Consider the following 9,639-nt stretch of genomic DNA (forward strand, 5'->3'; position numbering starts at 1 on the left):
ACAAGGACATCCCAGCCAGCCAAACCCTCCCCTAACCCGGACAACGCTGGGCCAATTGTGCACCGCCTCATGGGTCTCCCGGTCGCGGGATCGAACCCGGATCTGTAGTGACGCCTCTAGCACTGCGATGCAGTACCTTAGACCGCTGCGCCACTCGGGAGGCCACTGGTAGATATGATAAGTTGAAACGTCTTTCCTACCCTACCAGCTATCGATGTCATTCTTCTGTGAGCTGCTCAGTGCCACAACCAGTTGAGAGCTGCACACTCTTGCTGCCTGCAGACGATATTCCGCTGAAACTAGGCTATGTGTGCTTTGTGATTGTGATTTATCTATTGTACTACATAATTGAAAAGTCGTACACCTCCACTACACTACTTTGATACGCATCAGTAGGGATTAAGAAGTGAGTATAAGCAATGCCCACTGAAAGAAAAGTAGGTATACAGCATATACCCTACACTACAACACTGGCCCTTTGTGTTTTACAAAAAGTGCACTCTCCTACATGAGTGCACTGGTATTACAGTTGCTGTCCTTTCAGATTCACACACCTGTCACACTGAAGTTCGCCACTGCGCAAACATGTCTATAGTAGATATAAAGGCTGTTAAGATATTGTTTCAAGAAAGGAGTGGCCTTTTGGACAACATATATCAATCTAACATCGTTTTAAAATGTAATAAATCGATTGTAATGATACTAGGAAATAACCCATTGGATTTAAGCACGTCAGACTTTATATGGATGTTTTTTCTTAGCACTTTTAATGATAAAGGCTTTAAACATTACTCGATTCAGTCTGCCTATCCGTGACGTCACGCAAAGGCACGAAGACAACAAAACATAGCATGGCGGACGAGCGAGAAATTATCAAGCCACCATTGCGGTCCAGTGTGTGGAAACACTTTGGCTTTTGCAAAGACGGAGATGTTCTAAATAAGTCGCTCGCTGTTTGTAGGATATGTAAAGGTCAAGTAAAGTACAACGGCAACACGACAAATCTCTCCAACCAACTACTAAGGCGCCATGGGATTTCACACAACACCGACCGTCCAGGCACCTCTTGCAGCGTTCCCGCTGCTACAGCAGCGAAAGGTAAAGTCAACTCTGCAGAAGCCTCAGGTCTCGCCTGCATGTTTAGTCAGAGACTAGGCCAAAACTCAGCTCGGGCGAAAAACATCACGGCAACAATTGCCAAGTTTATCTGCAAAGACATGCGACCCTATAGTGTGGTTGAAAATCCGGGATTCCGTGAAATGATTCAAACATTGGAGCCAAGGTACACAATACCAAGCCGACCACACTTCTCAGAAAAGGTTATTCCTGCATTGTACGAAAGTACTAAGAATGATGTGAAGCTGTCGCTTTCTCAAGCTGAACGAGTAGCGATAACGACAGATGGCTGGACGTCATGCTCAAATCAAGGGTATGTGACAATTACCTCTCATCACATTGATCCGGAGTGGAAAATGAAGACCTTTGTTCTGCTAACCAGAGTTTTAAATGAAGCCCATACTGGTAAAAATATTGGCGCGTTACTGCGTGAAGCCTGCATGGAGTGGAAAATCTACGACAAGAATCCTGCCATCGTCACAGATAACGCCAGGAATATGATTGTGGTCGGTGCAGAAGCCCAGTTCAGTCCACACATTACCTGCTTCGCACATACACTCAACCTTGCCTCGCAGAAGGGTTTGGGGGTGCACCGTGCTTCCAGGTTGTTGGGGAAAGTGCGAAAAATTGTGGGATATTTTCACCGCAGCCCGATTGCATGTCACGCCCTACAGGAAAAACAAACTCTGATGGATTTACCAAAACATAAACTGATCCAAGACATAATCACCAGATGGAACAGTTCATTCAAAATGCTTGAAAGTTTTTTGGAACAACAGCCAGCTATAATGGCAACTCTGATGTCCAAGGATCTACGAAAGGGGGTCACAGATGTAGGCACGCTGAGTGAGAGTGATATTGCCAACATGGATGACATTGTTCAGTTGATGGGTCCTGTCAAAATGGCAACCACTGTGATGTGTGAAGAAGACCAGCCAACTCTCTCTGTAATTGCTCCTCTTCAAGCAAAACTGCTGAAACACCTACAGCCATGCGAAGACGACTCAACCCTGGTTGCAGAGATTAAGAGGGTGATGGCCAGTGACCTCTCCACACGCTACAGAGGCACCCAAGATGCTCTCAACATAGGTAATTAATTTGGAGTCTTAATTAAAATCAACTTGGTTAATATTTTAGGTTATTAGACTGTATTAATTTGTAAAATGCCACACCTTTGCGTTTTCAAGTTTGAATTTGAGTAGTTTTTTCATATGGAAAAGTAAACAAGATATCTGCAATACAATTCTTAGTTCATGGTGGCTTTACATCATCACTGTGCCACATTTCTTTTAAACATACTAAAGTTTAATCTTCTGATTATTTTGTGTATGAGGAGGTGGTCATCACTTGCAATTTCAGGTCAACTTAATTTAATAATGCAATGAATGCAATATTCTTGTTCTTTAAACAGCATCAGCGTTGGACCCGTGATTTAAAGAACTGCCCTACCTGGAAAAAAGAGGACAGAGAACAGGTCTACACAAAACTGGTTTTTGAGGCAGAAGTGTCCCACCAGGTAACTCTTCTCTCCTCTTTCCTCTGCTCTTTTCTCTTCTCCCCTTTCATTTGTCCTCTCTCAAATCTCATCTGTTCTTTATCTTCCTCTAAATTTATGTGTGCAGTATTACAGAGCAGAAATTTGAACAGTTCACACATTCTTACATCAATAGATGCAAGCAATGGGAAATCAGGAGGAAGACGAGGGAAGCTCAAGCACAAAGCTGTCAGGATTCAATGAAGAGACCACAGGTGTGTTTCATGTGATACCAATAAAATATTGTTGTTGTTTTGTATTAATGAGAAACATGACTATATTTTGAAATATATTTCTTATACTGTAGCTCCAAATGAGTCACCTCCTTGTAAGAAGAAAGCCTTAGATGCGCTGTTTGGCGATTCCTTCACCCAAAGAGAAAGAAAATCCACAAGCAAGACAGCCAGAGCAGAGGTGTTAAGGTACCGAGCAAAAGATGTGTTGCCTTTGACTGAAAATGCCATGAATTGGTGGAGATCTCAGGAGAAAGAGCTACCTGTACTTTCCACCCTTGCTAAACGGTACCTGTGCATTCCAGGCACCAGTGTGCCAGCAGAACGAATTTTTAGTACTGCTGGCGACATAGTGAACGCACAGAGAAGTGTTCTGCGGCCAGATCATGTTGATCAGTTGATATTTTTGAAAAAAAATCTGTAGTCATTGAAGAGTAGCCTAGTAGGTTACACTTGATCTTTTGTTGAATATTGTTTGTTTATTAAAATGAGAGTAGTAGCAGGTTCATCCACTGCTCATTCAACCTGAAGAAATGTTGGTTGCACTTTATTTTTGATATTAATACTGTATTTGTATTGTAATGTTGAAAAACAAAAGCAGAAGTAGCAGGTAAACCTACTGTTAATTCAACCTGAAGAGATGTTGGTTGCACTTTATTTTTGATATTAATACTGTATTTGTATTGTAATGTTGAAAAACAAAAGCAGAAGTAGCAGGTAAACCTACTCTTTATTCAACCTGAAGAGATGTTGGTTGCACTTTATTGTTGATATTAATATTGTAATATAATATTACAATATTAATATCAAAAATAAAGTGCATGTATTGAAAATGTATTGAATATTGAAAATGAGATCAGACCATTTTAATTTCCTGTTAATTCAACCTAAAGTGTTGTTTGCACTTTATTCAAATAAAATGTGAATGCATTTGCCATTCATTGTTGTTTACTTGTTTATTTATATTCATAATTAATTGATACCTGATTCCATTACAAGAAACAGGAATCTAGGAAACTTCACCTGCACTGTCCAGTATCCAGGTATTTATTTCAGTCATACTGGTTGAATTTTTGGCTAAAAGGTTACTGAATCGATTTCAAGTCACTGAATCGTTTCGGATCGTATCGTTCTAAATGAACCAATATCGTCCTTGAATCGTATCGACAACCACGAATCGTGATACAAATCGAATCGTTGTTAAAACGAATCGTTACACCCCTACTTATTTACAATGACTGCCTACACCGGTCAAACCCGGACGATGCTGGGCCAATTGTGCGCCGCCCTATGGGACTCCCAATCATGGCCGGTTGTGATACAGCCTGGAATCGAACCAGGGGGTCTGTAGTGACGCCTCAAGCACTGAGTATGATGTATATTTAGTATGATATATTACGTTTCATATGGTATGTATTCATTTGTGGATGTCCATCATCCATTTCGTATGATATGTTACAAATTACAATTCGTATGATATATTACAAATTACAATTAGTACAATATGTTACGAATTTGCAATACGTATGATATGTTACGACTTCCAATTTGTTGTGGCTAACTTTAGCTAGGTGGCTAACGCTAATGTTAGGGTTAAGGTTAGGGTTAGTTTAAAGGGTTAGGGGAAGGGTTAGCTAACATGCTAAGTAGTTGCAAAGTAGCTAAAAAGTATGTAGTTTACAAAGTTCAATCAGGAAGGCTGGTCTGAATGGCTCGTCACTTTTATTTCATCTAGTAAACAAACATAATTGACATTGCTTCCTATCTCACTCCTCAGCATAGCAGGTATTTATAGGGTAGTGTTGGCCACCAGGTTTGCGCACATCTCAGGAGGGATTTTGTCCCACTCCTCTTTGCAGATCTTCTCCAAGTCATTAAAGTTTCGAGCCTGACGTTTGGCAACTCAAACCTTCAGCTCCCTCCACAGATTTTCTATGGGATTAAGGTCTGGAGACTGGCTAAGCAACTCCAGGACCTTAATGTGCTTCTTCTTGAGCCACTCCTTTGTTGCCTTGGCCGTGTATGTTGGGTCATTGTCATGCTGGAATACCCATCCACGACCCATTTTCAATGCCCTGGCTGAGGGAAGGAGGTCCTCAACCAAGATTTGATGGTACATGGCCCCGTCCATCGTCCCTTTGATGTGGTGAAGTTGTCCTGTCCCCTTAGCAGAAAAACACCCCCAAAGCATAATGTTTCCACCTCCATGTTTGACGGTGGGGATGGTGTTCTTGGGGTCATAGATAGCATTCCTCCTCTTCCAAACACGGCGAGTTGAGCTGATGCCAAAGAGCTCGATTTTGACTTATCTGACCACAACACTTTCACCCAGTTTTCCTCTGAATCATTCAGATGTTCATTGGCAAACTTCAGACGGCCCTGTATATGTGCTTTCTTGAGCAGGGGAACCTTGCCGGCGCTGCAGGATTTCAGTCCTTCACGGCGTAGTGTGTTACCAATTGTTTTCTAGGTGACTATGGTCCCAGCTGCCTTGAGATCATTGACAAGATCCTCCCGTGTAGTTTTGGGCTGATTCCTCACCGTTCTCATGGTCATTGCAACTCCACGAGGTGAGATCTTGCATGGAGCCCCAGGCCGAGGGAGACTGACAGTTCTTTTGTGTTTCTTCCATTTGCGAATAATCGCACCAACTGTTGTCACCTTCTCACCAAGCTGCTTGGCGATGGTCTTGTAGCCCATTCCAGCCTTGTCTACAATCTTGTCCCTGACATCCTTGGAGAGCTCTTTGGTCTTGGCCATGGTGGAGAGTTTGGAATCTGATTGATTGATTGCTTCTGTGGACAGGTGTCTTTTATACAGGTAGCAAGCAGAGATTAGGAGCACTCCCTTTAAGAGTGTGCTCCTAATCTCAGCTCGTTACCTGTATAAAAGACACCTGGGAGCCAGAAATCTTTCTGATTGAGAGGGGGTCAAATACTTATCTCTGTGATTGCCAACAAGGGTTTTGCCACCAAGTACTAAGTTATGTTTTGCAGAGGGGTCAAATACTTATTTCCCTCATTAAAATGCAAATCAATTTAAAACATTTTTGACATGCGTTTTTCTGGATTTTTTTGTTGTTATTTTGTCTCTCACTGTTCAAATAAACCTACCATTAAAATTATAGACTGATCATTTCTTTGTCAGTGGGCAAACGTACAAAATCAGGAGGGGATCAAATACTTTTTTCCCTCACTGTATTAATTTGAGCCTATGAGCATGGCACGCTAAAGAAATTCCACCACGCTTGCTGATTACTGTTTTGCTAGCACAGACTGGAATATGTTCTGTGATTCACGCAATGTCATTGAGGAGTATACCACCTCAGTCACCTGCTTCATCAATAAGTGCATCGACGACGTCGTCCCCACAGTGACCGTACGTACAGTTGAAGTTGGAAGTTTACATTCACCTTAGCCAAATATATTTAAACTCAGTTTTTCACAATTCCTGACATGTAATCCTAGTAAATATTCCCTGTCTTAGGTCAGTTAGGATCACTACTTTATTTTAAGAATGTGAAATGTCAGAATAATAGTAGAGAGAATGATTTATTTCAGGTTTTGTTTCTTTCATCACATTCCCAGTGGGTCAGAAGTTTACATACACTCAATTAGTATTTGGTACCATTGCCTTGAAATTGTTTAACTTGGGTCAAACATTTCGGGTAGACTTCCACAAGCTTTCCACAATAAGTTGGGTGAATTTTGGCCCATTCCTCCTGACAGAGCTGATGTAACTTGTAGGCCTCCTTGCTCACACAATGCTTTTTCAGTTCTGCCCACAAATGTTCTATAGGATTGAGGTCAGGGCTTTATGATGGCCACACCAATACCTTGACTTTGTTGTCCTTAAGCCATTTTGCCACAACTTTGGAAGTATGCTTGGGGTCATTGTCTATTTGGAAGACCCATTTGCAAGCAAGCTTTAACTTCCTGACTGATGTCTTGAGATGTTGCTTCAATATATCCACATAATATTCCTTCCTCATGATGCCATCTATTTTGTGAAGTGCACCAGTTCCTCCTGCAGCAAAGCACCCCCACAGCATGATGCTGCCACCCCCGTGCTTCACGGTTGGGATGGTGTTCTTCGGCTTGCAAGCCCTACCTTTTTCTTCCAAACATAACGATGGTCATTATGGCCAAACAGTTCTATTTTTGTTTCATCAGACCAGAGGACATTTCTCCAAAAAGTATGATCGTTGTCCCCATGTGCAGTTGCAAACCGTAGTCTGGCTTTTTTTATGGTGGTTTTGGAGCAGTGGCTTCTTCCTTGCTGAGTGGCCTTTCAGGTTATGTCGATATAGGACTCGATTTACTGTGGATATAGATACTTTTGTACCTGTTTCCTCCAGCATCTTCACAAGGTCCTTTGCTGTTGTTCTGGGATTGATTTACTTCTCACCAAAGTACGTTCATCTCTAGGAGACAGAACGCGTCTCCTTCCTGAGCAGTATGACGGCTGCGTGGTCCCATGGTGTTTATACTTGTGTACTATTGTTTGTACAGATGAATGTGGTACCTTCAGGTGTTTGGAAATTGCTCCCAAGGATGAACCAGACTTGTGGAGATCTACAAATTTTTTTCTGAGGTCTTGGCTGATTTCTTTTGATTTTCCCTTGATGTCAAGCAAAGAGGCACTGAGTTTGAAGGTAGGCCTTGAAATACATCCACAGGTGCACCTCCAATTGGCTCAAATGATGCAAATTAGCCTATCAGAAGCTTCTAAAGCCATGACATCATTTTCTGGAATTTTCCAAGCTGTTTAAAGGCACATTCAACTTAGTGTATGTAAACGTCTGACCCACTGGAATTGTGATACAGTGAATTATAAGTGAAATAATCTGTCTGTAAACAATTGTTGGAAAAATTACTTGTGTCATGCAGAAAGTAGATGTCCTAACCGACTTGCCAAAACAATAGTTTGTTAACAATACATTTGTGGAGTGGTTGAAAAACTAGTTTTAATGACTCCAACCTAAGTGAATGTACACTTCCAACTTCAACTGTACATAACCCAACCAGAAGCCATGGATTACAGGCAAAATCCGCACCGAGCTAAAGGCTACAGCTGCCGCTTTCAAGGAGCGGGACACTAATCCGGCTATGCCCTCAGACGAACCATCAAACAGGCAAAGCGTCAATACAGGATAAAGATTGAATCCTACTACACCAGCTCTGACGTTTGTCAGATGTGGCAGGGCTTGCGAGCTATCACAGACTACAAAGGGAAACCCAGCAACGAGCTGCCCAGTGACGCGAGCCTACCATACAAGCTCCTTTTATGCTTGCTTTGAGGCAAGCAACACTGAAGCATGCACGAGAGCACCAGCTGTTCTGGACGACTGTGTGATCACGCTCTCCGCAGCCAATGTGAGCAAGACCTTTAAACTGGTCAACATTCACAAGGCCGCAGGGCCAGACGAATTACCAGGGCGTGTACTCAGAGCATGCGCGGACCAACTGGCAAGTGTCTTCACTGACATTTTCAACCTCTCCCTGACCGAGTCTGTAATACCTACATGTTTCAAGCAGACCACCATAGTCCCTGTGCCCAAGAATGCAAAAGCTAACCTGCCTAAATGACTACCGCCTCTTAGCATTCACGTCGGTAGCCATGAAGTGCTTTGAAAGGCTGGTCATGACTCACATCAACACCATCATCCCGGAAACCCTAGACCCACTCCAATACCGCCCCAACAGATCTACAGATGACGCAATCTCAATTGCACTCCACACTGCCCTTTCCCACCTGGACAAAAGGAAAACCAATGTGAGAATGCTGGTCATTGACTACTCTCAGCGTTCAACACCATAGTGCCCACAAAGCTCATCACTAAGCTAAGGACCCTGGGACTTAAAACCTCCCTCTGCAACTGGATCCTAGACTTCCTGACGGGCCACCCCCAGGTGGTAAGGGTAGGCAACAACACATCTGCCACGCTGATCCTCAACACTGGGGCCCCTCAGGGGTGCGTGCCTATTCCCCTCCTGTACTCCCTGTTCACCCACGACTGCCTGGCCAAGCATGACTCCAACACCATCATTAAGTTTGCTGATGACACAACAGTGGTAGGCTTGATCACCGACAACGATGAGACAGCCTATAGGGAGGAGGTCAGCGACCTGGCCGTGTGGTGCCAGGACAGCAATGTGAGCAAGACAAAGGAGATGATCGTGGACTACAGGAAAAGGAGGGTCGAACAGGCCCCCATTAACATCGACGGGGCTGTAGTGGAGCTGGTTGAGAGTTTCAAGTCCCTTGGTGTCCACATCACTAACAAACTATCATGGTCCAAACACACCAAGACAGTCGTGAAGAGGGCACAACAACACCTTTTCCCCCTCAGGAGACTGAAAAGATTTGGCATGAGTCCCCAGATCCTCAAAAAGTTTGACAGCTGCACCATTGAGAGCATCCTGACCGGCTGCATCACCATCTGGTAGTCCCCTGTAGCTCAGTTGGTAGAGCATGGCGCTTGCAACGCCAGGGTTGTGGGTTCGTTTCCCGCGGGGGGCCAGTATGAAAATGTATGCACTCACTAACTGTAAGTCGCTCTGGATAAGAGCGTCTGCTAAATGACTAAAATGTAAAAAATGTAAATGTATAGCAACTCCTCGGCATCCAACCGTAAGGGTAGTGCATATGGCCCAGTACATCATTGGGGCCAAGCTTCCTGACATCCATGACCCCCACCCCCAGTTACTTAACCTCATCCCACATGTACAAATTTCCTTGACTAACCTGTACCCC

At 43.4% G+C, this 9,639-nt stretch overlaps 1 long non-coding RNA gene across 1 annotated transcript; it reads left to right on the forward strand.

Annotated features, from left to right (window-relative positions):
• Positions 1-2,570: 2,570 nt before the first annotated feature.
• On the forward strand, positions 2,571-3,076 carry LOC121559292. The gene is made up of 3 exons (XR_005998730.2): positions 2,571-2,632; positions 2,787-2,865; positions 2,958-3,076. It is a non-coding gene; the product is annotated as an uncharacterized LOC121559292 (long non-coding RNA).
• Positions 3,077-9,639: the final 6,563 nt, after the last annotated feature.

The sequence above is a fragment of the Coregonus clupeaformis genome, chromosome 12 (assembly GCF_020615455.1).
Source record: "Coregonus clupeaformis isolate EN_2021a chromosome 12, ASM2061545v1, whole genome shotgun sequence".
Taxonomy (NCBI): Eukaryota; Metazoa; Chordata; class Actinopteri; order Salmoniformes; family Salmonidae; genus Coregonus; species Coregonus clupeaformis.